Below are 24,573 nucleotides of genomic sequence, written 5' to 3'. Positions count from 1 at the left end.
CCATTTACCAACGTATGTTTGAAAGACAATTTTTGGTGCAAAATACTGCAAAATCACTTTGTCATTGTCATGCCTGGTAAAAGGTTTACATTAATTAGCACATCTCACAAATGGTGCAGTATTTGTGTTGATACTTTTATATTTCTTGATCGTATATTCAGTGTTTCACTAATCACCTTGATTGATCTGCAGGATTACTTTTTCCTCAAGTTTTATTGAAACATAATTGACATACAGCATTGTAAGTTTAAGGTGTACAGCCAAATGATTTGACTTACATATATCATGAAATGATTATCTCAGTAAATTAAGTGAAAATTCATCATGTAATATAGATGCAAAATTAAACAAATAGAAAAGCTTTATTCCTTGTAATGAGAACTCTTAGGATTTACGCTAACAACTTTCTTGTAAATATACAGCAGGGTTAATTATGTTGTACATTACATTCCTTGTATTGTTTATCTTGTAACTGAATGTTTGTACCTTTTGACAGACTTCCAATTCTGCCTCCCTCTACCCCTCCAACCTCTGGTAAACAGAAATATGATCTTTTTTCCTATGAGTTTTTTGCTTGTTTGTTTTAGAAGTATAACTGACCTACAACACTGTTAGATACTGGTATACAACTTAGTGATTTGATATTTCTATGCATTTCAAAATTAACAGCATGATAAGTCTAGTTACCATCTATCACCAACCAAAAATGTTATTTAATTATTCACTATATTCCCCATACTGTACCTTGCATACCTGTGTGTGCTTAGTCACTCAGTCATGTCTGACTCTTTGTGACCCCATAGAATATAGCCCACCAGGCTCCTCTGTCCATGGGATTTTCCAGGCAAGAATACTGGAGTGGGTTGCTGCCGGAAGCCAGCGTGAGGAACTCTGCCTGTGGCAAAGGTCATGAGGAAGGAGGCTCGGCATATGCAAAGGCGGATCGAGCCTCAGGAGACCCCTGTTCCCGAGCATCTACCCCCAAAATCAGAGTCTGCCTACTTTACTGCTTCATGCTCTCACCTACACCTCTGACTTTACGGGGGGCTGTCCCCCACCACCTCTCTCAGAGAAGGAGTTAACTTGCAGCTCCAGTCAATAAAAATTCCCGGGCGTGACAAGAGTGCTTCAACTTACAAACTCCTCTGAAGGCTCTCTAGCCTGCCTGAACAGATTCGTCCGGCCACATGTGATTGTTTATAGCCTCCCAACCGTGAGAGGCACAAGATGCTTTAAACTTTCTAAATATAGATTCTTTTGAGAAGTTAGAAATTATTAGTATAGTGGGTTGGTTAGAAATTATACTGGTGAAGGGTTTTCATTTGTTGGGCCAATATTTGCTGCTAAGTCTCCATATTCCTTGCCCTTATAACACATTAATGAATATAACTAGCATATAGGAGAAATAAGTATTAACCTTTGATATTAATCATGTTAAACCTTAGGCTAAGTAAATTCCTTTCTTAATTGTAACCCATTATACCCTCATCCTATAGGAATGCAATTTTGTCTGGTACCTTCAGAGGGTGGCGCCTGGTTTAAAAAAAATCACCCCTGGATAAAATTAAGTTTTCTGGGTGACTGACCATTAATCAGAAAGGGCCATAAAATGTCAGCAGGCCTCATGGCCAGAAGATGATGTAAAACCCCTAAGACCTTTGAATACATTTATATGAAGCACCTGATTTTGACAAGGGTCAGGTCTGCTGACCCCACGTGACTCTGTATTCTATCTCTATGTGTAACAAAAAGTATATAGTATATAAGCAAACCTGAAAATAAAGAAAACAGATCAGTTTCTGGAAAGACTGATTCCCCCATATCGTTCTTTCTTGTTCTCCATTTTTCTGGCTGAATCCCCATCTGGAGCGTGGAGGCTCGCCATGTCTACTTACTTGCTCTGGCTTCTAAGACCCACGCAAGAGAGAGCCCAAGGCGGGGCACCCTCTGCTATTCAAGCGGGCGCCGGTGGCCTATGTAGATGGTGCAAATTTCCTTGTCTTGGAGTTTTATTGGTTTTCCATGTAAACCAAGTTATTCAGCCTCTTTTTCTCCACTAATTTTCTAACTACACTATTCTTTTCTAATCTCTCTTTATATTTCTAATTAAATAGCTTTTTCCTAAGACGCCAACTCCATCTCCCCTTCGAATTACCCTGGATCCACCCGGGCTGGACCCCGGCAGGTTGCCATTTCCTTCTCCAGGGGATCTCCTGATCCAGGGATTGAACCGGGATCTCCTGCATTGCATGCAGACTCTCTACCATCTGAGTCACCAGGGAAGCCTGTACATTTTATTTACTTTATATATGAAAGTTTGTACCTCTCAATCTCTCTCACCTATTTTACTTCTCCCTCCACTGCCCTCTTCTCTGGCAACTACCTGTTTGTTCTCTGTATCAATGAGTCTGTTGCTATTTGGTTGTGTTTGTTCATCCATTTTTTTTTTTTTTTAGATTCCACATGTAAGTAAAATCATACAGTATTTTTCTTTCTCTGTCTGACTTATTTCACTTGGCATAATACCCACCCTACAGGTCCATCCATGTTGTTATAAATGGCTAGGCTTCTTTTTATGGCAGATTATTGCCAAAGCTGTGGTTTTTCCAGTAGTCACATACAAATGTGAGAGTTGGACCATACAGAAGGCTGAGTGCTGAAGAACTGATGCTTGTGAACTGTAGAGCTGGAGAAGACTCTTGAGAGTCGCTGGGACAGGAAGGAGATCAAACCAGTCAACCCTAAAGGAAATCAACCCTGAATATTCATTGGAGGGACTGATGCTGAAGCTGAAGCTCCAATACTTTGGCTCCCTGATGCGAAAAGCCAACTCTTTGGAAAAGACCCTGATGCTGGGAAAGATTGAGGGCAGAAGGAGAAGGGGATGACAGAGGATGAGATGGTTGGATAGCATCACCAACTCAATGGACATAAATCTGAGCAAACTCCAGGAGATAGTGAAGGACAGGGAAGCCCGGCATGCTGCAGTCCATGAGGTCACAAAGAGTTTGAAATGACCGAGCAACTGACCAACAAGTCCATTGTGTGTGTGTGTGTATATGTGTGTGTTTGTGTGTGTGTAGATAGATAGATATTTTACATATTATTTATCCATTCATTTGTTGTGGGTACTTAGTTTTCTTCCACATCTTGGACCAATGTAAATAATGCTGCTGTGAATATTGGGATGATGTATCTTTTTGAATTAGTTTTCTTTTTTTTTTTTTCTGGGTAAATAGCCAGACATGGAACTGCTAGATCATATAATAATTCTATTTTTAATCTTTTGAGGAATATCTTTAGTATTTTTCATAATGGCTACACTAATTTACATTTCCACCAACTGTGCACAAGGATGTCCTTTTTTCTACATCCTTGCTAACACTTATTTGTTGTCTTTTTGATAATAGTCATTCTGATAGGTGTGCCATGATATTTGTGGTTTTGATTTGCATTTCCTTGATGAATGATATTGAGTATCTTTTCATGTGTTTGTTGACCATCTATATGTCTTCTTTGGAAAAGTTTATTCATGTCCTCTGACTGTTTTTTAGTTGGGTTGGCTTTTTGATGTTGAGTTGTATGTGTTCTTTGTATATTTTGGATATTAGCCTTTTATCAAATGTATCATTTGCAAATATCTTCTCCCATGCAGTAGGTGGCCTTTCTGTTTTGTTAATAGTTTCCTTTGCTGCGGAAAAGGCTTTTTAGTTTGATGCAGTCCTATTTGTTTATTTTTGCTTTTGTTCTCTTGTCTCAGAAGGTATATCCAAAAAATATTTTTGCCAAGACCGATATCAAAGATTTTACTCCCTATATTTCCCTCTAGAAATCTTAAGGCTTCAGGTCTTACCTTTAAGTCTCTAATTCATTTGGAGTGAACTCGTGTGTGGTGTGAAAAAGCAATCCAGATTGATTCTTTTGCATGTAGCTGTGCAGTTTTCCCAGCACTATTTACTAAAGAGGGTGTCTTTCCACTGTTGTACATGCTTGCTCCTTTGCTGTAGATTAATTGTCCGTGTAAATGTGGGTTAATTTCTGAGCTCTAATGAGCCTGTTTTTGTTTGTTTGTTTTTGTACCAGTGTTTGTTTTGTGCCAATACCACACTGTTTTGATTACTTTGGCTTTGTAGTATATTTTGAAATCCAGGAACATACTGTCTCCAACTTTTTCTTTCTCAAGATTGTTTTGCCTATTCAGGGTCTTTTGTGTTTCTGTACAAATTTTAGAATTATTTGTTCTAGTTCCACAAAATATGCCAAAAATATTTTGATAGAGATTGCACTGAATCTGTAGATTGCTCTGAGTAGTATAGTAAATATTTTAACAATATTAATTCTTCCAGTGAATGAACACAGTAGATCTTCCTGTCTGTTTGTGTCATCTTCAGTTTGACACAGTTGATGTGTCAGCCTTCATCAACTTCTTATAGTTTTCTGAGTGCAGATCTTTTACCTCTTTAGATAGATTTAATCCTACGTATTTTATTCTTTTCAATGTAGTTGTAAATTAAATTATTTTCTTAATTTCTCTTTCTGATAGTTCATTGTTAGTGCATAGAAGCACAACACATTTCTATATATTGACTTTGTAACCTGAAACTTTACCAGATTCCTTGAGAAGTTCCAGCAGCTTTTGATGGCATCACTAGAATTTTCCATGTATAGTATCATTTCAAACAGTGACAGTTTTACTTCTTCCTTTCCAATTTAGATTCCTTTTATTTTTCTTGTCTGACTGTCATGACTAAGACTTCCAAAACTATGTTGAATAAAAGAAGTGAGAGTAGGCATCCTTGTCTTATTCCTGGTTTTAGAGGAAATGCTTTCAGCTTTCACCATTAAGTATATGTCAGCTGGGGGTTTGTCTTAAATGATCTTTATTATGTTGAAGTATGTTCCCACTTTGTTGAGAGTTTTTATCATAAATGGATGTTGAATTTTGTCAAATGCTTCCTCCACATGTATTGAGATCATATAATTTTTATTCTTCAATTTGTTAATATGCTATATCACGTGATTGATTGGCAGATATTGATCCATCCTTACAACCATTGGATAAATCCCACTCGATTTTAGTATATGACTCTTTTGCTGTATATTGAAAACAGTCTGTTAAGACTTTGCTGAGAATTTTTACATCTATGTTCATCAGTCTTATTGGTCTGTATTTTCTCTTTTGTGTGTTATCTTTGTCTGGTTTTGGTATCAGGGTGATGCTGTCCACATAGAATGAGTTTGGAAGCATTTATTCCTCTGAAAATTTTGAAATATTTTGAGAAAGATAGGTGTTAACTGTTTTTAACTGCTTTTAACATATTTTACATCTTTTTGGTTTGTGTATCTCTTAACTACTTATAGTAGATATAGATGATTTTTACTAATTTTGTCTTTTTTACCTTCCTTCTAGTTTTATACATGATTGATCTACTACCTTTACTGTGTATTTGCCTTTACAAGTGCGGTTTTTTTCCTTTCATAATTTTGATATTTCTAGTGTGGCCTTTTATTTTCCACTTAGATAAGTTCCTTTAACATTTTTCATAAAGCCAGATTTGTGGTGCCAAACTCTTTTAGATTTTGCTTGTTTGTAAAACTTTTCATCTCCTTCAAATCTGAATCAAAACGTTGCTGGGTGGAGCACTTTTGGTTGTAGATTTTTACCTTTATGACACTCCCTTCTGGCCTGCAGATTTTTTGCTGGAAAAAAATCCCATAGCTTTATAGGGATTTCCTTGTACATCAGTTCAGTTCAGTTCAGTCACTCAGTCGTGCCCAACTCAGCAACCCCATGAATCGCAGCACACCAGGCCTCCCTGTCCATCACCAACTCCCGGAGTTCACTCAGACTCACGTCCATCCAGTCAGTGATGCCATCCAGCCATCTCATCCCCTTCTCCTGCCCCCAATCCCTCCCAGCATCAAAATCGTTTCCAATGAGTCAACTCTTCGCATGAGATGGCCAAAGTACTGGAGTTTCAGCTTGAGCATCATTCCTTCCAAAGAAATCCCAGGGCTGATCTCCTTCAGAATGGACTGGTTGGATCTCCTTGCAGTCCAAGGAACTCTCAAGAGTCTTCTCCAACACCACAGTTCAAAAGCATCAATTCTTTAACGCTCAGACTTCTTCACAGTCCAGCTCTCACATCCATACATGACCACAGGAAAAACCATAGCCTTCACTAGACAGACCTTAGTCGGCAAAGTAATGTCTGTGCTTTTGAATATGCTATCTAGGTTGGTCATAACTTTTCTTCCAAGGAGTAAGCGTCTTTTAATATCATGGCTGCAGTCCCCATCTGCAGTGATTTTGGAGCCCCCCAAAATAAAATCTGATAAGGTTTCCACTGTTTCCCCATCTATTTCCCATGAAGTGATGGGACCAGATGCCATGATCTTCATTTTCTGAATGTTGAACTTTAAGCCAACTTTTTCACTCTCCTCTTTCACTTTCATCAAGAGGCTTTTTAGTTCCTCTTCACTTTCTGCCATAAGGGTGGTGTCATCTGCATAGATGAGGTTATTGATATTTCTCCCAGCAATCTTGATTCCAGCCTGTGCTTCTTCCAGTCCAGCGTTTCTCATGATGTACTCTGCATAGAAGTTAAATAAGCAGGGTGACAATATACAGCCTTGACTTACTCCTTTTCCTATTTGGAACCAGTCTGTTGTTCCATGTCCAGTTCTAACTGTTGCTTCCTGACCTGCATACAGATTTCTCAAGAGGCAGGTCAGGTGGTTTAGTATTCCCATCTCTCAGAATCTTCCACAGTTTATTGCGATCCACACAGTCAAAGGCTTTGGCATAGTCAATAAAACAGAAATAAATGTTTTTCTGGAACTCTCTTGCTTTTTCCATGATCCAGTGGATGTTGGCAATTTGATCTCTGGTTCCTCTGCCTTTTCTAAAACCAGCTTGAACATCAGGAAGCTCACAGTTCATGTATTGCTGAAGCCTGGCTTGGAGAATTTTGAGCATTGCTTTACTAGCATGTGAGATGAGTGCAATTGTGTGGTAGTTTGAACATTCTTTGGCATTTCCTTTCTTTGGGATTGGAATGAAAACTAACCTTTTCCAGTCCTGTGGCCACTGCTGAGTTTTCCAAATTTGCTGGCATATTGTGTGCAGCAGTTTCACAGCATCATAACTTGTTGCTTTTCCCTTGTTTGCATCCATGCGCGATCATGTCCAACACTTTGTGACCACATGAACTATAACTCGCCAAGCTCCTCTCTCCATGGAATTTTCAAGGCAAAAATACTGGAATAGGCAGACTTTTCCTACTTCAGGACATCTTCTTGACCTAAGGATGGAACCTAAGTCTGTTTCATTTCCTGCATTGACAGGTGGATTCTTTACTGCTGCACCGCCTGGGAATTACCTGCTTTTCCCTTGCAAATTTTATTTCTCTCTTTATTTTTCATTTTTGCCATTTTAATTGCAACATGTCTTGATGTGGTCCTCTTTAGCTGTATCCTCTTTGGGACTCTCTGTTTCCTGTACCTGGATGTCTAATACCTTTCCTAGGTTAGAGACATTTTCAGCTGGTATGTCCTCAAATATGATCTCTGTTGCTTTCTCCTTCTCTTCTCTTTCTGGGACCCATATAATATGAATGTTATGCTTGATGTTGTCTGAAAGGTTTCTTAAACTGTCCTCATTTTTTAAATTCTTTTTCCTGTTCATCTTGAGTGCCTTCCACTGTTCTATCTTCCAGGTCACTGATCCATTCCTCTGTTTCATTTTAATCTACTGCTGACTCCCCTTAGTGTATCTTTTAGTTCAGGTACTATATTCTTCAGCTCTGTTTGGTTCTTTTTTGTATTATCTGTTTGGTTACCAGGGCCTAACTTGTACAGATGCTACAGGCCACTCATGGGCAAGGCCATGTCCTATCATGGCTGTCTGCATGACCAGGGGAATCCTGGTTCTGGTGCCAGCCCACTGGTGGGCAAGGCCAGGTCACAAGGTAGCTGGTTTTAGGGCCAGGGATTGTAGAGCTAAAGTTAGCCTCTGGTAGATGGAACCACATACGGGAGCAGCTATCTCAGGATCCCAAGGTATCTTAGAACCAATGTCAGCCTACTGGCAGGTGAAGTGCAGTCCATGCAATCCCAGAATTGTGCCAGCCTCCTGGCAGGGTGCTGGGTCTTGATGTTTCTGGCTCTAGGACCGCAGTTATCCCAGGACTGGCGTTGGTTCCCCTGTGGGTGGGGTTGGGGCTTAGAAGATCCTGGGGCTGGGTGAGCTGAGTCCTGACATGGCTGACTGTGAGGCCACAGTGGTCCTGAAACTAGTGCCCACTCCTTGGCTGGGGTGGTAAGATCTCAGGACTAATCTTGGCCCACTTATGGGTGCAGCTGGGTCCCAGGGTCTCTGGCTGTGGGGTCTGGGGCTCCTAAATCTGGTGTTATCCCTCAGGTGGGCAGTGCTCTGTTAGATGGCTGGTTATGATGCCTGGGTCCAAGGGCTAGTGCTAGCCCACTGGTGGGTGGCACCAGATCCTGGGCCCTCTGGGAGATAAGATCGGGTCCCCAGGGCAACTGGGGACTCAGGAGGTCCTAAGACAGCTGGCCTACTGGTGAGTATGGCTGTGTCCCTCCCCTACTAGCTGCTTGGCTTGTGGGTGTTCCAAGACTAGTGCTGACTAGCTGGGGCCAGGTTCCAGCGCTAATAAGCTAGAGAGTAAATTCCAAAATGGCTCTTCCCACCACCAGTGTCCTGATGGTAGGATGTGTGTGTGTGGTCAGTCATGTCTGGCTCTTTGTAGTCCTCTGGACTGTAACCTGCCAGAGTCCTCTGTCCATGGAATTTTCCAGGCAAGAATACTAGAGTGGGTAACTATTCCTTCTCTAGGGCATCTTCCTGACCTAGGGATTGAACCCACATCTCCTGAATGTCCTGCTTTGGCAGATGGCTTCTTTACCACTGCACCACCTGGGAAGCCCAATGGTAGGATGTTTCTTGCAATGGGTGCTGCCAGCATCTGTGTCCCCAGGGTGAGTCCCAGTTATCTCCTTACTCTCTGTGATACTGTCTGGTATCAATATCAGTATCTCCAATATCAACAAGTTTATCTGACCAAGGTTCCTTTCAAATTACTGCCTCTGCTCTACATCTCAGATCATGTGAATTTGTACATACCCTTTAAGAGTGGAGTCTTTATTTCCCACAACCCTCTATCTCTCTTGAATGTAAGTCCTGCTGGCCTTCAAAGTTCTAGGGACTTGTCTTCATGGTGCAGAATCCCAGGCAAGGGAGATTAATGTGGGGCTCTGACCTCTTTCTCCTTGGGGAGAACCCCTGAAATTGTAATTGTCCTTCAATTTGTGGGTTGTATACCTGGGGGTATGAATTTGATGGCGCTGTATCTCCACTCCTCCCATTCATCTTGCTTTTGTTCCTTCTTTATATGTTTAGTTGTAGAAGACGTTTTCTGATAGTCTTCCAATTTTTATGAGCCATGGTTGCTCTGGAAATAGATGTAATTTTGGTGTGCTATGAGAGGACCTGAGATCAGGGTCTTCCTGATCAGAGATCAGGACTCTGCCATCTTGGCCACTCTCTCCCCTCCAGGATTATTAAATTAACTACACTTTTCATTATTAAATGTGTGTTTTCTTCTTTAAAAAGTTGTATTTCAGTTTTATACAATAAAATTCACTCTATTTTGAGTTTTGACTAATACATAGAGTCACCTAACTCCCCTAGTAGGCAAGATATAGTTAACAGTTTCATGGCTGAAAACTTTCCTGCATTCAGTCCCTAGATAATCAAACTTATCCTCATCCTCTAACTCCTGGCAATTACTGATCTGTTCTCCACCTTTTCTAGCCTTTTTTAGCATGTTGTAGAGATGGAATCATACAGACAGATGTATGTAGCTTTTCCAGCCCAGCTTCTTTCACTTAGAATAACAAGTTTGAGATTCATCAGTGCTGTTCTTTGTGTCAATGGTTTTCATTCCTTGTTTTGCTGAGTAGAATTCCCGAGTTGTTTATCCATTCTCTAGTATAAGGACATTGAGTTATTTCCAAGTCTGGTGCTTATGAATAATCCTGCTATAAACATTTGCATACAAGGTTTTATGTGAGTAGAAATTTTTATTGCTCTTGAGTAAATGCTTAAGACTGGGATTGCTGGGTCACATGCATTTTATGTTCAAATTTATAAGAAACTGCCAAACATCTTCTCAAAGTTGTGTACCATTTTACATTCTCACCAGCTATGTATGAGAGTTCTAGGTGCTCCAAGTATACATCAGCACGTGGTATTATCAGTCTTTTTTTTTTTTTTTTAACTACAGCCATTCTTTTGAATATACAACAGCATCTCATTGTTTTCAATTTGTATTTCCTTTATGATAAACAATGTTGAGCACTTTTTTCATGGACTTATTAGGCATTTACACTTCTTTGGTGAAGTGTCTGTTCAAAATTTTGCTCATTTTTTTAATGCAATTATTTCTTGTTATTAAGCTTTTCAAATTTTTTTGTTAAATATATATAATATTTAACTTTTTAAGCCATTCACAATTATATAATTTACTGGTATTAAATACAATCACAATGTTGTGTAACCATCACCATGATCTATATCCAGAAGTTTTTCATTATCCCTGTTAGTAGAAAGTTAGGCATGAGCGAGGGATTGTGGTCTATCTGAAAGGAATGCAAGCCGATATCTAAATCCCAAGACATACCCAGGAGAGCTCACAGATATACTGCAAACTAACCACAGGGTCTTCTCTAACTCTAGCACATACGTTCTAAGGACACAGTGGATACAAACTAACCACAGGGGTTTCATCAAGTGTCTTAGGCAGCTAGGAGCCAATTCAGTTCAGTTCAGTCCCTCAGTCATGTCCTGACTCTTTGTGACCCCATGGACTGCAGCTCACCAGGCCTCCCTGTCCATCACCAACTCCCAGAGTTTACCCAAACTCATGTCCATTGAGTCGGTGATGCCATCCAACCATCTCATCCTCTGTCGTCCCCTTCTCCTGCCCTCAATCTTTCCCAGCATCAGTGTCTTTTCAAATGAGTTAGCTCTTCGCATCAGGTGGCCAAAGAGCTGGAGTTTCAGCTTCATCATCAGTCTTTTCAATGAACACCCAGGACTGATCTCCTTTAGGATGGACTGGTTGGATCTCCTTGCAGTCCAAGGGACTCTCATGAGTCTTCTCCAACACCACAGTTCAAAAGCATCAATTCTTCGGCGCTCAGCTTTCTTTACAATCCAACTCTCACATCCATACATGACCACTGGAAAACCATAGCCTTGACTAGACAGACCTTTGTTAGCAAAGTAATGTCTCTGCTTTTGAATATGCCATCTAGGTTGGTCATAACTTTCCTTCCAAGGAGTAAGTGTCTTTTAATTTCATGGCTGCAGTCACCATCGGCAGTGATTTTGGAGCCCCCCAAAATAAAGTCTGATAATGTTTCCACTGTTTCCCCATCTATTTCCCATGAAGTGATGGGACCAGATGCCACTATCTTAGTTTTCTGAATGTTGAGCTTTAAGACAACTTTTTCAAGCTCCTCTTTCACTTTCATCAAGAGGCTCTTTAGTTCTTCACTTTTTGCCATAAGGTTGGTGTCATCTGCATATCTGAGGTTATTGATATTTCTCCCGGCAATCTTGATTCCAGCTTGTGCTTTATCCAGCTCAGCATTTCTCATGATATACTCTGCATATAAGTTAAATAAGCAGGGTGACAATATACAGCCTTGACGTACTCCTTTTCCTATTTGGAACCAGTCTGTTGTTCCATGTCCAGTTCTAACTTGCTTCCTGACCTGCATACATTAAACGTTCATAAATATTCTACACATATGTAGATCTGATTATAACAGACCAAATCACAGGAAGACATACACACAGGGCCTGTTATATAACTAGCAATTTTCAGTTGGCCTTGAACATATGCCCATTTGCATCCCCTTTCTTGACTGGTGGTGAGTATAAGCACTATTGTACACAGGGCACAACCAACAAAAGGAGATGGAAAGTATAAAAGGGTGAAAGCCAAGAGGGATTGGGAGGAGGACAACTTCTTTGGGGTCAGCCCGCTCCCATGTCTTGGGAACGTCTGTCTAAGAAAAGATCTGTGTGCTTGAACTGAACTGAACTGAGCTGTGACTTGTGTGTTGTTTTAAACCTTGTAGTCTATCATTCCAAATGTTTGTAGTGTTGAGACTAGAACCAAGGAAGAGAAACAAACCAACCTGACATCCCCAACAAAAGTTGTGTATCCATTAAACACTAACACCCCTGTTCTCCTTGTTCCCCCTAGTCCCTAGTAACCTTTATTCTTCTTTTTGTCTCTGTTAATTAACTTTCTTATTCTAAGGGCTTCATATAAATGAATGTCCTTCTGTGTCTGGCTTATTTCTCTAAGCGTAGTGTTTTAAAGTCCATCCATGTTGTACCATATATCAAAATTTCATTCCTTTTTGTGACTGAATAATATTCTGTTATATCTAATTATTGTCTTTAAGTGGAAGCTAATCTAAACTTAATGTATGACAGTTTGCAGTGGGATATAAAAAGTGCTTACCCAGTGTTGTAAGTTACTTGACAAAAAGGCAAATACTATTACTTTTGATTAGCTTTTTTTACAATGAAATAACACTTTAACTTTCAGTGTTTGTAATATTTTAAACTACAGTGTACTAGGTACAATTTTTTTTTCATTTCCTTTAACATTTATAACTGACACTTTTTAATATTTTGACAAATTTTTTCCAGGGTCAAAGAACAATAATAATTTTCTCCATTAATTATTAAAGTTATTTAATTGACACTACCACCCATGCAAGGCAAGGACTGCCTATAAGGGAAAATAGTACCTACTTCAGGAAAAATTAATTTTGATACAACTGAATAGTTGAGCTATTTTGGAAATAATCTCCATAAAGAAGTGCTAAGTATATTATTTCTTCTCCCCATTTATTCTTTTTTTTTTTTTTAAGTTTTAATGCAGTAAACCTTTCATTGCGTAGACTGTTTTTTTTTTTTATGAAAATTTGTTCTTGGTGGCAAAAATCTTATTCTATGTGTAAAGCATATGTATACATACAATATATAAACAGATATGTATTTCTTTTATTTCCCAGGTGGCACAGTGGTATAGAACCCGCCTGACAATGCCGGAGACAAAACCGTGTGGGTTCAATCCCTGGGTTGGAAAGATCCCCTGGAAGAGGACATGGGAACCCACTCCAGTATTCTTGCCTGAAAAATGCTATGGACAGAGGAGCCTGATAGACTACAGCTCATGAGGTCAGAGTCAGACACACCTGAGCACTCATGTACATTGCGTTTAAAGAGCTCTTGTTATGTTCTGTTTACAAGTTCTTTGTCGGGTATGTAAATTGCAAATATTTTCTTCCAGTCTGTTATTTATCTTTCATTTTCTTTGAGGTTTTTCAGAGGAAAAGAATTTTTGATTTTGTTGAAATCCAATATATAAATATTTTAAGGACTATCATTTGAATGTTACACCTAAGAACTGTTCGTCTAACCCAGTGTCACAAAGATTTCCTCCTATGCATTCCTCTAATGCTTTAAATTTTTACTTTTGGACTATGATCCATTTTAAGCAAAATTTTATATAAAGTGTGAAGTATGAATCAAATTTATATTTTACATGTGGATTCAACTTTTTCTAGCACAATTTGTTGAAAAAACTAACCTTTCTCCATTGAATTGCTTTTGTACCACTTTCAAAAATTAATTGACCATATCTTTGAGGATTTAATTATGTACTGTCTATATTTCATTGATCTGTATGTCTATCCTTTAGCCAAAACCATGCTATCTTGATTACTATGAATTTATAGTAAATCTTGAAATCAGGTAGTGTGAGTCCTCCAACTTCTTTTTCAAAATTGTTCTGGCTATTCTAGCTCCTTTGCCTTTATATAAAAATTCTGGAATCAACTTGCTCATATCTACAAGAAATCCTGCTGAGATTTTTATTGGGATGAGGGTGAATCTACAGATTAATTGGCAAGCCCTGACATCTTAACATGTGTGGTTACCTTGGGACGCAACTATCTGATTCTAAATTTCTGCAACAAATCTTTCATGTCTTTTAAATAAAATTTGACTTTGTCATATCTTAGCTAACCTAATACGGATATTTAAAATGAAGGTTTTTCTGTAGCAAATGTTGCCAGGTGATTTTATGTTGTAATAGATTACTCTCAGCTATTAACCTTTAGTGACACAAAGCTATGGTCACTTTTTATTTATTGTTTTAGTTATCCTATTATTATTAAAATGGTGATTTTTTCCTTTGATTTTTGTAACCATTTAAATTTTACATCAGGTAAAGTCTTATTGATTTATTGTAGTAAAATATACATAACATAAAATTTACCATTTTAATCATTTTTAAGTTCAGTAACATTAGGTACATTAACAGTCTTGTGCAACCATCACTACCATCCACCTCCAGAACTTTATCATTTTTTTAGGCTGAAAGTCTGTACCATTAAATAATAACTCCCCTTTCCCCCCTGCCTCCTACCCAGCCTCTGGCAACCACTGTTCCACTTTCTGTCTCTGCATTTGACTGCTCTAGGTACCTCATGTAAGTGGAATCACACTCTCTAACTGCCCTTTTGTGAGGGCAGTGTGCCCTTTTGTGGCATATTTTACTTAGCGTAATGTTTTCAAGGCTCATCCATGTTGTAGCATATGTCAGAATTTCCTTCCTTTTTCCCCCCTTTAAAGTAATCAGTTTGTTTATTTTTGGCTCTGCTGGTGCTTTGTATCTTCTCACCAGCTTTTCTCCACTTGGGACTTGCAGAAGCTGCTCTTTGTTGTGGGACACAGGCTTCTCTTGTTGCAGAGCATGGGCTCTAGAGCTGGGCTTCAGCAGTGTGGCCCATGGGCTTAGTTGCCCCATGGAATCTTCCTGGACCAGGGATTGACTCCATGACCCCTTCATTGGCAGGCTGATTCCTGTCACTGGACCACCAGGGAAGTCCTTTTTAAGACTGAAATATACATATTACTGGCTTCGCAGGTGGCTCAGTGGTGAGGAATCTGCCTGCCAGTGCAGGAGACATAGGTTTGATCCCTGGGTTGGGAAGAGCCCCTGGAGGAGAGAACGGCAACCCACTGCAGCATTCTTGCCTGGAAAACCCCAAGGATAGAGGAATATGGGGGACTACAGTCCATGGGGTCGCAGAGTCAGACAGCTGAGCGCGCGCACACACACACACACACATATATATTACATTTTTAATTCCATTTGTCTGTTGACAGACAGTCAGATTACTTCCTCCTTTTGGTTGTTGTGGATAATGCTTGAACCTGAATGTACAAATATCTGTTCTTGGGAATATCCCCAGAAGTGAAATTGTTGAATCATGGTAATTCTATGTTTAATTTTTTGAGGAACCACCACACCATTGAGCTAAAAAAAATGATATACTTAAAAAAAAGAATGATAAAAAAGAATGATATACTTAATTAGAGGAGGGCATGGCAACCCATTCCAGGCAAGTGTTCTTGCCTGGAGAATCCTCAGGAACAGAGGAGCCGGGTGGGCTATAGGCCATGGGGTCACAAAGAGTCTCCGGACACGACTGATTGACTAAGCATAGCACATACTTAATTAACATTGTTTTTCATATATTATTGCTGAATTTATGAGGAATATTTAGAAAAGAAAATGGATTTCAGATGCAATGGACAATAGCATGGCTAGTATGGTGAGTCAGAGAAGACCTTCTGAAAAGAAAGACACTTCACAAAAGAATTTCTGATGTCTCCCTGTACTTACATAACAACTAGATCAGCAGTACATTCACAGAATTATTCGTTTTCTAAAATTCTAATATCAGGGGTATATTCAAAATATAGATTTTTAAATTTTGTTTGCCAAAAGAAAATCTGGCATTCCAAATTGCTTAGCTATGGAAACAGCCTTTGCACCAGGTGTTTTGAAAATTAATTTCTATAATAAGCTATTTTATGGCTTCATCCAGAATTTCCCATAATGATGTTTTTAAAATACTATGAGAAGCAAATAAAAGATACAAAAGTTACAAAGAACTAAATGTTTTATTTGTTCAGTTCAGTTCACTTCAGTCGCTCAGTAGTGTCCGACTCTGCCACCCCATGAATCGCAGCACGCCAGGCCTCCCTGTCCTTCACCAACTCCTGGAGTTCACTCAGACTCACGTCCATCGAGTCCGTGATGCCATCCAGCCATCTCATCCTCTGTCGTCCCCTTTTCCTCCTGCCCCCAATCCCTCCCAGCATCAGAGTCTTTTCCAATGAGTCAACTCTTCACATGAGGTGGCCAAAGTACTGGAGCTTCAGCTTTAGCCTCATTCCTTCCAAAGAAATCCTAGGGCTGATCTCCTTCAGAATGGACTAGTTGGATCTCCTTGCATTCCAAGGGACTCTCAAGAGTCTTCTCCAACACCACAGTTCAAAAGCATCAATTCTTCGGCACTCAGCCTTCTTCACAGTCCAACTCTCACATCCATACATGACCACAGGAAAAACCATAGCCTTGACTAGACGGACCTTTGTTGGCAAAGTAATGTCTCTTCTTTTCAATATGCTATCTAGGTTGGTCATAACTTTCTTCCAAGAAGTAAGCGTCTTTTAATTTCATGGCTGCAATCACCATCTGCAGTGATTTTGGAGCCCAAAAAAATAAAGTCTGCCATTGTTTCCACTCTTTCCCCATCTATTTCCCATGAAGTGATGGGACCGGATGCCATGATCTTCATTTTCTGAATGTTGAGCTTTAAGCCAACTGTTTTCACTCTCCACTTTCACTTTCATCAAGAGGCTTTTTACTTCCTCTTCACTTTCTGCCAAGAGGCTTTTTAGTTCCTCTTCACTTTCTGTCATCTGCATATCTGAAGTTATTGATATTTCTCCTGGCAATCTTGATTCCAGCTTGTGTTTCTTCCAGTCCAAAAAAAGCAAAATGGCTGTCTGGGGAGGCCTTACAAATAGCTATGAAAGAAGAGAGGTGAAAAACAAAGGAGAAAAGGAAAGATATAAGCATCTGAATGCAGAATTCCAAAGAATAGCAAGGAGAGATATGAAAGCCTTCTTCAGTGATCAATGCAAAGAAATAGAGGAAAACAACAGTATGGGAAAGACTAGAGATCTCTTCAAGAAAATTAGGGATACCAAGGGAATATTTCATGCAAAGATGAGCTCAATAAAGGACAGAAATGGTATGGACCTAACAGAAGCAGAAGATATTAAGAGGGGGCAAGAATACACAGAAGAACTGTACAAAAAAGATGTTCACAACCCAGATAATCACGATGGTGTGATCACTCATCTAGAGCCAGACATCCTGGAATGTGAAGTCAAGTGGGCCTTAGAAAGCATCACTACGAACAAAGCTAGTGGAGATGATGGCATTCCAGTTGAGCTATTTCAAATCCTGAAGGATGATGCTGTGAAAGTGCTGCACTGAATATGCCAGCAAATTTGGAAAACTCAGCAGTGGCCACAGGACTGGAAAAGGTTAGTTTTCATTCCAATCCCAAAGAAAGGAAATGCCAAAGAATGCTCACACTACCACACAATTGCAGTCATCTCACATGCTAGTAAAGTAATGCTCAAAATTCTCCAAGCCAGGCTTCAGCAATACGTGAACCGTGAACTCCCTGATGTTCAAGCTGGTTTTAGAAAAGGCAGAGGAACCAGAGATCAAATTGCCAACATCCACTGGATCATGGAAAAAGCAAGAGAGTTCCAGAAAAACATCTATTTCTGTTTTATTGACTGTGCCAAAGCCTTTGACTGTGTGGATCACAATAAACTGTGGAAAATTCTGAAAGAGATGGGAATACCAGACCACCTGACCTGTCTCTTGAGAAACCTATATGCAGGTCAGGAAGCAACAGTTAGAACTGGACATGGACCAACAGACTGGTTTCAAATAGGAAAAGGAGTCTGCCAAGGCTGTATATTGTCACCCTGCTTGTTTGTTTATTTGTTAAGTTGTGTTTATTATTATTTTTAACTAGGTATTGTCCTAGACGTTAGGAATTTAAAATACAACATCCTTATTCATTTAGAATATACAGCAGATGTTAAAAAAATACACACACATAGATGATCTAACTATAATCATGTCTTAGCATCAGGCATTCCTCTGTTATTACCACATACGGAAGTGATGCTTCAGGGATATGAGTACTTTGTGGAGAAGCAGCTTCAGGGATATGAGTACTACTTGCACATTGAAGAGAGTTTCTAATTTCTTTAAATGCAAACAATAGCTTTCAAGTCACACTGGGCCCAAACTATATGGTGAGATCCTTGGAAGTGACACAGCTTTCCACCTCCATCTCACTTAGCAAGAGAACACTTTAGGAACCCTGTCACTCTCATCCAGCTGAATCTTCCCTGGGGAGCTCGCAAGACAGACCACGCACTGCTCTAATGAGAACATGAGCAAAGACCGCAGACTTTAAGGAGTATAGCCTCATCAAGTCTGACACCATTAGAGGACTTAACCTGGGGCAGTTCTGAACCTCAAAGCTGATTAATCCTAGAATGTTTCTTATCTTGTCATTTTCGATCTGTCTCACAATTGCAAACCACAGTCTCCCTCCTCTACCAATGTATACACTCTGTCTTTTAAAGTATTGCTGTCCTGCTACTGCTTAGTACTTTCTCTGCAAATAAATCGTTCTCCCTCCGGAGGCTGCCCACTCATCCAAGCCCTTTTACCATGCCTTTTGAAGTGCTCCCCCCACCAACCAACCAAACAAATCTTTTTCTAAAGATTTTTCTTTTGAAGGTGCTTTCCTTTTTGAATTGGCTGCTAGAACACTTGAAGTCAATTTTGTGAATGGACACCACTTACATTTCCATCATATGATTTTATTTTTATTTCTTCTTTGCTTTATCTCTAAGCTGTTTTAAAACCTTTGCTAAGGTTTTAACATCTTTGTAAAACCTCCTTTAGTACCTTTTAGAACATGAGACAGTAATACATGAATACTCTGGCATTCACTTATTACATATTCAAAATTCTGTTACCTCCCATTCCTTATTAACAGAATACCAGTTTTATTTGGAATATCAATGTGCCTCCAGATCAAACAATTTTGATTTTTTCAGTCTTCTTTTAAAGCTAGGAGTGGTCATTTGACATAATTTTATCTAATAAGGTGTTTATTTCAAATAACAATTTTTCTTCAGAATTTCCAGAAAAACTATTGTTTTGCTATTAAAAGAGAGTGACTCAGGCTGGCACAACTTTTGCCTTTCTTCTTTTCTTCCTTCTGTAACTAGAACATGATGTCTGGCATTATGGAAGACATCTTAGCACCATAAGTTCAAAAGCTACATGCGAAGAACAATGTCTCAAGAAGGAAATATGATTCTTTCCTGATGATCTTATAAAACCACCTTACCATCCCTGGAATGCTTTTTCTTAGACTTTTTATTTCATAAGATCAAGAAATTCCTTATTTGTCTAAAGTAGCTCAAGATTCTATTACATACTACCAAATCCAAATCTAGCTCTAGAGACCCTCTCTATTTCTGTGTCCTCCAGTGGATGTTGCTTCTCCCAACCTCTGCCTTCACTTTCGTTGTTGTTGTTCAGTTGCTAAGTCATGTCTGACTCTTTGTGATCCCGTGGGCTGTAGCCTGCCAGGCTTCTCAGTCCTTCACCATCTCCGGGGAGTTTGTTCCAACTCACATCCATTGAGTCGGTGATGCTATCTAACCATCCCATCCTCTGCCACCCTCTTGCTTTCAATCTTTCCCAGCATCAGGGTCTTTTCCAATGAGTCAGCTCTTCACATCAGGTGGCCAAAGTATTGGAGCTTCAGCATCAGTACTTCCAATGAATATTCAGGATTGATTTCCTTTAGGATTGACTAGTTTGATCTTATTGTAGTCCAAGGAGACTACAAAACTCTCAAGAGTTTTTCCAACACCACAGTTCAAATGCCATCAATTCTTTGGCACTCAGCCTTATTTATGGTCTAGCTCTGACATCCATAAATGACTACTGGAAAAATCATAGCTTTCACTGTATGGACCTTTGTCAGCAAAGTAATGTGTCTGCTTTTTAATACGCTGTCTAGTTTTGTCATAGCTTTCCTTCCAAGGAGCAAGTGCCTTTTAATATCATGGCTGCAGTCACCATCCACAGTAATTTTGGAGCCCAAGAAATTAAAATCTGTCACTGCTTCCACATTTTCCCCTTCTATTTGCCGTGAAGTGATGGGAGCAGAGCCATGATCTCAATTTTTTGACTGTTGAGTTTTAAGCCAGCTTTTTCACTCTCCTCTTTCATCTTCATCAAGAGGCTCTTTAGTTCTTCTTCACTTTCTGCCATTAGAGTGATACCATCTACTTTCATGAGTTACCTTCTTATCATACCATTTTCACTAGAACTCCATTGAGAAGAGGCTATCCATCCTTTCATACCCCACAAACCAAAGGCCTAAGAGGAGAAATCATCTTTTTCCACCTCTCTCTTTCCCAATTTTAACCATTATTTCTTTAATGTAAAAACACTTCCTTCTTCCAGGGACACACCACTGATTTCACCCTTTAACACTCCACATTGCTATCATTATCCTACCTCCCAGATAATCCCCCTCAATTGCACTCTCCAACCAGAATTCCATAACCATTATAGACAGTTTCAGTGCAAACATATCTCATTTTGTTGCTCTTTCCTTTGTTTGCACTTTGCAGATACTGTGTTTTTCACAGCTTGAAAGTTTGTGGCAACCCAAGTCTATCAGCTCCATCTTTGCAATAGCATTTCCTCACTTTGTGTCTCTGTGACACATTTTGGTAATTCTCACATTTCTAACTTTGTCATTATTATTATATTTGTTATGGTGATCTGTGATCACTGAGCTTTCATTTTACTATTGTAATTGTTTTGAAGTACCACAAACCACGCCCACATAAAGATAGTAAACATAATTGATAAATGCACTGACTAGCCATTCCTTCATTTCTCACCCTTTCCTTGGGCTTCCCTATTCCCTTAGAAGCAGCAATATTTAAATAATACCAATTAATAACCCTACAATGGCCTCTAAATATTTGAGTGAAAGGAAGTTTTTTATTTCTCACTTTAAATCAAAAAATAGAAATAATTAAGCTTAGTGAAGTAGGCATGTGGATAGCCAAGACAGACTGAAGCCTAGGCTTCTTGCAACAAATATACACATTAGTGCTACTTCAGTGAATATAGGAATGATTTAAAAAAAAAAAAAGCAATACAGCCTTATTACTGACATGGAGAAAGTTTTGGTGGTCTTGGTAAAGGGTCAAACCAGATGACATTCCTGTAAGCCAAAGTCTAATCCAGACGAAGGCCCTGACTCTTCAATTCTTTGAAGGCTGAGACAGGTGAGGAAGCTGTGGAAGAAAAATCTTAAGCTAAAAGAGGTTGATTCATGAAGTTTAAGCAAAGGAGTTGTCCATAACATAAAAGTACAGACAAACAGCAAGTGCTGATATAGAAACTGTTGCTTCTGCAGTTGTCAAGATCTAGCTAAGATAATTAATGAAGGTGGCTACATGACACAACAATTTTTTCAATATAAATGAAACAACTTTTTATTGGAAGAAGATACCATCTAGGACTTTCATGACTGGAGAGAAGAAGTCAACACCTGGCTTCATAGCTTCAAAGGACAGGCTGACTCTCTCATTAGGGGCTAATGTAGCTGGCGACTCTAAGTTGAAACCAATGCTCATTTACCATTCTGAAAATCCTAGGCTCTTAAGCATTCTAAATCTACTCTGCCTATGCTATATAAATGGAACCATAAAGGTTGGATGGCTGCACTTGCGTTTAAAACATGTTTACTAAATATTTTAAACCCATTTTTGAGACCTATTGCTCAGAAAAACAGATTCCGTTCACAACAGTACTGTTTGTTAACAACACACCTGGTCACCCAAGAGCTCTGATGGAAATGTGCAATAAGGTTAATGTTGTTTTCATGCTTGTTAACACAAAATCCATTCTGCAACCCACAGATGAAGGAGTAATTTAGACTTTCAAGAAATACACTTTATAAGACTATAGCTGCCATGTATAGCGATTTATCTGTTGAATCTAGACAAAGTTAATTGAAAACTTCTGGAAAGAATTCACCATTCTAGATGCCATTCAGAACATTCATGACTCATGGGAAGAGGTCCAAATATGAACATTAACAGGAGTTTGGAAGAAGTTGCTTCCAACCCTAACAGATGGCCTGGAGGGGTTCAAGACTTCAGTGGAGGAAGTAACTGCAGCTGTGTGAAAATAACAAGAGAACAGGAATTAGAAGTGAGGCCTGAAGATATGACTGAATTGCAGCAATCTCATGGTAAAAGTTTTGTGGATGAGGAGTTGCTTCTTATGGATAAGCAAAGAAAGTGGTTTTTTGAGATGAAATCTACACCTGGTGAAGATGCTGTGAAAACTGTTGACGTGAAAACAAAATACTTGGACGATTACATAAACTTGGTTGATAAAGCAGCAGCTGAGCTTGAGAGGATTGACTCTAATTTTAAAAGAAGTGGGGAAGGAAATAAAAACCCACTCCAGTATTCTTGCCTGGAAAACCCCGTGGACAGAGGAACCCGGTAGGCTACAGTCCATGGGGTTGCAAAGAGTCGGACACGACTGAGCAACTTCACTTTCTATCTTTCTTTGTTTCTACTGTAGGTAAAATGCTATCAAACAGTGTTACATATACAGAGGAATTGTTCATGAAAAGAAGAGTCAATTGATGCAGCAAACTTCATTGTTGTTTAAAGAAATTGGACAGTCACTCCAACCTTGAACAACAACCACAATCCTGATCAGTCACCAGCCATCAAAATTAAGGCAAGATCCTTCACCAGCAAAAAGATTAGGACTCACTGAAGGCTCAGATGATGGTTAGCATTCTTCAGTTATGAAGTATTAATGGATTACATTATAGGGTAAGCATAACTTTTATATGCATTGAAAAACCAAAAGATTTGTGGGACTCACTTTATTGTGATATTTACTTTATTACAGTGATCTGGAACTAAAGCTGTGTTATCTCTGAAGTATGCCTGTATCACTACTCAACATCCTGAACTTGAAGTTTCTTGACTTCTTTCAATCATTCCAACAGCCCATTCCCAAGGCCACAGTCAGACTATGTTATCTCCTTGAGCTCCTCTATGTGTTGTTTTGTATAGAGTTATCTCTAAGAATTTTAATATACACTTAATTTTGTAAAGGATAGTCTGTTTTTTAATTAGCAAATGAATCTATTTTCCATGTTCACAGTTACTATAGTTTGGACAAACTTTACCATCATATATTTATCATTTGCATATTCTCTTGTTTCATTTTATCCTTATTTTGCCTTTTTTTTTTTTTGAGAAAGATCTTTATTTTCTTTACACAGCAGTAAAAAATATGTATTATACATTGGGTATGTGGCTGTGCAGTGCCAGAGTGGCGATGAGGAGATTCCCCATGTCCAAGGTCAGAAAAGCCCCAGCAAGATGGTAGGCACTGGAACAGTGGCAGCGTGGTGCTGGAGCGACTGTGAGGAGTTACCCCACATCCAAGAGCAAAGGAGAAGTCCCAGCAAGATGGGAGGAGGGTCAAATTTGCATTTAAAATCAAACCTCATTGCCACCAGAGACGCTCAGAGGGCTCAAACAAACCTTGTGTTCACCAGGACCCAGAGACTCCACAGAGACTGAGACAGAACTGTGTGTGAGCATCTCCTGTGGAGGTACGGGTCAGCAGTGGACTTGCTGCAGGGGCAGGGGCTCTGGGTGCAGCAGACCTGGGTATGGCATAAGCCCTCTTGGAGGAGGTCACCATTAACCCCACATTAGAGCTGCCAGAATTTACACAGGACTAGGAAATAGAATCTTGAAGGGCACAAAAAAATCTTGTGTGCACCAGGACCTAGGAGAAAGGAGCAGTGATCCCACAAAAGACTGACCCAGACTTGCCCGGGAGTGTCCAGGAGTCGCCAGTGAAGGCGTGGGTTGGTGGTGGCCTGCTGCAGGGTTGGGGGCACTGAGTGCAGCAGAATATGCATGGGACCTTTTGAAGGAGGTCACCATTATCTTCATTACCTCGACCACAGTATGGCCCCAGGGAAATAACTAGGAGGGAACACACCTCCACCTATCAAAAAAAAAAAAAAACTGGATTAAAGATGTACTGAGCATGACCCCGCCCATCAGAACAAGACCCAGTTTCCCCCTCAGTCAATCTCTCCCATTAGGAAGCTTCCATAAGCCTCTTACCCTTCTCCATCAGAGGGCAGACAAACTGAAAACTACAATCACAGAAAACTAACCAATCTGATCACATGGATCACAGCCTTGTCTAACTCAATGAAACTATGAGCCATGCCATGTAGGGCCACCCAAGACAGACAGATCATGGTGAAGAGTTCTGACAAAATGTGGTCCACTGGAGAGGGGAATGTCAAGCCACTTAAGCATTCTTGCCTTGAGAACCCCATAAACAGTATGAAAAAGAAAAAAGATATGACACTGAAAGATGAACTCCCCAGGTCGGTAGATGCTCA

General features: G+C 39.6%; 1 pseudogene; it reads left to right on the top strand.

The window, feature by feature from the left end:
• On the top strand, positions 15,709–22,948 carry LOC108636100 (annotated as a pseudogene).

Source organism: Capra hircus, chromosome 5 (genome assembly GCF_001704415.2).
Source record: "Capra hircus breed San Clemente chromosome 5, ASM170441v1, whole genome shotgun sequence".
Lineage (NCBI taxonomy): Eukaryota > Metazoa > Chordata > Mammalia > Artiodactyla > Bovidae > Capra > Capra hircus.
Note: the sequence above shows the minus strand (reverse complement) of the source record. Positions and strands in the feature narration are given on the sequence as shown.